The 4,573-nt window shown below is 34.2% G+C and overlaps 1 non-coding gene across 1 annotated transcript; it reads right to left on the reverse strand.

Moving 5' to 3' along the window:
* Positions 1-3,353: 3,353 nt before the first annotated feature.
* On the reverse strand, positions 3,354-3,461 carry LOC121245140. Its single transcript, XR_005936553.1, has one exon. It is a non-coding gene; the product is annotated as a small nucleolar RNA R71 (small nucleolar RNA).
* Positions 3,462-4,573: the final 1,112 nt, after the last annotated feature.

The raw sequence follows: 4,573 nt of genomic DNA on the forward strand, positions 1-4,573 counted from the left end.
TATTTTGGAGTTTTTAATAATGAATAGATCTTGGTCCGAAATTGTTATGGATTACTGTTAACATGTGTATATGATTATTGGTTCAGAATTTGTTTCATGATTAAAACTTTTGGTGAAAGAGTTTCGTAGATTTAGAAACTTAGAAACTGGAAGAGGAAAAACAGTTTCTGTTTTGTGGAAGTTTAAATCTTTTATGGTTTAATCCTAATCCAATGGCTTTGATATTCTTATTTGAGGATCCTATGCCTCTTATGTACATGTTAGAATGTTGGTTAGAAGATATTTGATGATATTTTAAAAGATATCAAATTTTTATGCAAGGAGAGATTTGGATAGGTTAAAAGTGTTGATGTTCTTGGCTAAATTCATGTTTTGGTTGATTTTTAACCATGTGATCTTGAGTTTGAAGCTTGGATCTGTTTTAGGACACGTTTTTAAACCATTTGAAGTTTTGGTTTGAAGATCACATATTTATAAGTCATGGATCAAGAGATTGATCAAAACAAGTTAGAAACAAAAAAAAAATCTGTTGAGCAGCAAAAGAGGTTGATCTATTAGGAATTTTTTGCTCATATTACTCTACAACAAAATAGAGTAGTGAAAAGGAAAAATAGAGCTATTTAAGAGATGGCTCGAAAGATTTTGAGCAGTAAAAAGATGGTCTTATACTTTTGGGGAGAAGCAGTGAACACGAAAAGCCACATTCTGAATAGAATTGTCTTCATACCTGGAACAGAACATACCCCATACGGGATGTGGAAGAACAAGAAGCCCACAGTTAAATATTTTAGAGTCTTTGGAAACAGGTGCTACATCTTGTGTGATCGAAAAAGTTCACATAAATTTGATAGCAAGAGTGATGAAGGGATATTCCTCAAATAGCAAAGCCTATAGAGTTTATAACCTACGTACAAAACTTGTTATGGAATCTATAAACGTAGTCGTAGATGATGTTTCAGCCGAGACCACAAAAAGGGAACTTGAAAGCATGAGAGAGTAAGCCCAGGCCACGAAAGAGAATTCTGAAGAGCAAAGTGATGTCGAACGTGTAGAGCAAACACCTCCAAAATCTCCTCCTCTACATGACAAAGAACCCTTCTCGAGGATTAGTCATAATCATCCAAGAGAGAACATTCTTGGTGAGCTAGATGAAGTAATGAGACTTAGAAAAAGAGTTATAAATCAGATTTCTTTTGTATGTTATTTATCGGAGGTAAAACCCACGAAAGTTGAAGAAGCTTTAAGTGATGAAAGTTGGTTGAACGCCATGCATGAGGAACTTTATCAATTCACAAGTAATGAAGTATGAGAGTTGATGAGTAGACGAAAGTGTACTCTAAATACCCTATTATTGGATTACAATGCTAAAACGTGAATAGAAAGCATAGGAATTAATATGTATTCATGAATTGAATTTCTATTTATTTCAAGATACTCCCGAGCATATTTTTATATTTAATTTCAGAATATATAAAAGAGCAAGTCCAAACCTAATCAAATTCAAAGGACTTTCAAGAGGGCAAGACGTTGGAATAACCTAAGAACTTTCAACGAGTGTAGGACTATTCAAATAAAGATAATGATGAGATTTGAGAGTAATTCGGATCAAGAGAAAAACTCAGTCCGAAATTCGCAAGAAGACAACCTTACATACTTTATTATTTTGATCATAACCATTCACTCAAATACCATATTGATGCAATTCTTCTTGTGTTGAAAAGCTATCTTAAAGAGTTACAAAGTTGTCTCTAATAAGGATTTCTAAATTCGAACTCCTGTAGCGCGTACATGGCTACCAAGATGAGTCCTCAAATTTAGGTGATTTTGAATGCGGGAATATGAAAGACATTAGGGCTTCTCTCCTATCCTATATAAGCATTTCGTTAGCACAAACTTGGGAGTTCATAGAGGCAGACGGCTCAGTTCTGAAGAAGGGGAGACGAAATTAATTTCTATAGTCGCCGTTTGCTTTATTTTTCTCTTGAGGTTTTTGTTGTCCATTATATTTATGGGTAACTAAATTCTCAAGTAAGGTTAGGGATGAACTTGCACATTAGATGATATTTTTAATTTATTTATTTGATTTTCAATTACTAAAACTCTTTTGTTTTATCATTCTCAATTCATTGTTGATGTTTTCTTCTCCAAATAATCATATAATTTATTCTGTTTATGGATTCAGTCATGCTTTTTCTATTGAATGGATTAGCTCTTTGATTATGTTTGGATCAATTATTTATCTATATTGATTTAATTCTTTGTTGCAATATCGCTTCCTAAGTATATTGTCGTCATTGAATTTTCTCAATAGTGATAATAATTTACGTATTTTAAAAATGGTGAATGATTTTCAAAGGGTTACATTTGGTTTAATCTTAGTTTGTAAATCTATATCTTCCGATTGTGAATTTTGGGAATTGATTTTCCAATTAAGTTATTCAATGAATTAAGAATAATTAAAATACCAGATTTGTGCAAGGGATTCCTTTACTGTTAGTCAAATTTGAGTACTTTCTCCATTAGTCACTTTGCTTCACTTTAATTTGCATTTAGAAATTAATATTTGTTATCCATTAATCATTTAATATTTTTCTTTGGTTTCTTTACTATTTCTACTATTTTTTAATTTGTCTTTCTATGGAATCAACACCCCAAAGCTGTGCAACAACTACCGCGTTATTCTTTGGACGTAATCAAATTTTGGCGCCGTTGCCGAGGAGACAATAAAAGAATTGTTAGATAGTTTTTATTTTCAGCTGTTTGTAAATGTGGTAACTTCTTTCCATCTTTTAGCTTGCTGCATAATCTTTTTTTCTTCTATCTTTTTATAGTATTTTTATTCTTTTAGTATTTTATTACCTTGTATGCACAGATATAGAGACACCTTGGGTAGATATGCTAATAGGCCTGTGGAAGAGTCAAAATTAGATTTTTTAAATCATTTATTTGACAATTCATCGAGTCCCGAAGAAATGAGTGAACACGAAGATCAATCCATTAGAACTCTTCATGATTGCCTCCACCTTACACGCACAGCCACACTATCATGCATCATGTTTCCAGCTAATCCTCACCAGCTAGATTTTAAAATAGGGATGATACAGTTACTCCCTACTTTTCATGGCTTGGAAAATGAAAATCCATATGTACACATTATGGAGTTTGAGGAAAGTAGTTGCGACTTTTCATAGTCAAAATGTAACTGATGATGTTGTGAGACTTAAGTTATTTCCTTTATCTTTGAAGGATAGAGCTAAAAGTTGGCTATACTCATTGAGACCACGATGTATTGGGTCATGGAGTGATATGACTCAAGTCTTTTTTAATAAATATTTTCCCCAACATAAGACCAACACTTTAAAAAGACAAATCTCCACCTTTGCACAATAGGACAGTGAGACTTTGAATCAGTCTTGGAAGAGATTTAAGGAGTTGTTGAATATGTGTCCTCACCATGGGTATGAGAATTGGCACTTAGTGAGCTATTTTTATGAGAGACTTACACCTAGAGAGCCTCAATTTGTAGAGATGATGTGTAATGGTGAGTTCTTACAGAAAGATCTTGATGAGCTTCCTAAAAAAGCTCACACTTGGACTGGACTGGACCTAGTGCTACTGAAAGCCCAAATAGGTCACAACCTGCAGGAAACTTGAGTGGTAGTGGAATTTACCATCTGAGGGAAGATGATAGCCTAAAAGTTAAGGTTGAAATGCTCACTAGGGAGCTAGATGTGTTAAAAACTAAGGACTTAAAGCCTACACATGTGGCTAATCATGCATAGTCTTTTGGACCATGTTTTGTGTGTGGCCAGGTAAATCACCTCACCCAAGACTGTCCCACATTTGCTAAGATGAGAGAGATATATGAGGAACAATATAATGCCTTAGGTATGTACAAGAAGCCTTTTACACCTTACTCTAATACCTATAATCCGGGATGGCACAATCATCCCAATTTTAGTTGGAAGTCTGAAAACCAGTCGCCTGCACAACCCCCTAGATCATATCATCCACCGTCATCTTCTAGGAGTCCTTTAGAAGACATTTTGCATGCTTTTATTGAGGCACAGAGTAAAACTAATCAAAAATTTAAATCTTTGATTATGCAGGTTATTGAAGAAAATAAGGAGATAAAAAGTCATGTATCTAAGTTGAAGAGCTCTTTGAGTGTGAATGAGGCTGGCAAATTCCCTTTTCAAACTCAATCCACACCCCAAGGTCGACATATGGCTTAAGAAAATTTGAAGGAGGTTAATGACATTGTGACACGAAGTGGTAAGTCCTTACACATTCCAACAACTGAGAAGCCAAAGGATGTTAAAGAGGAACAAAGCAAGTGCTGAGTTACCCAAGGAAGCTGAGGTAATCAAGAGCCCAGTTAAGGTACTATTTCCTCAAGCTTTAAAATCTGGTATGCGAACTTTGGATTCTAGCAATGAAATCTTGGAGAACCTCAGGCAAATAAAGATCAATCTTCCTCTTTTGCATGTTATTAAACAAATTCCTATTTATGCAAAAGTTCTCAAAGATTTGTGTATAGTTAAGAGGAAGCACCATGTTAAGAAGACAACAT

Source organism: Juglans microcarpa x Juglans regia, chromosome 8S, assembly GCF_004785595.1.
Source record: "Juglans microcarpa x Juglans regia isolate MS1-56 chromosome 8S, Jm3101_v1.0, whole genome shotgun sequence".
Classification (NCBI taxonomy): Eukaryota; Viridiplantae; Streptophyta; class Magnoliopsida; order Fagales; family Juglandaceae; genus Juglans; species Juglans microcarpa x Juglans regia.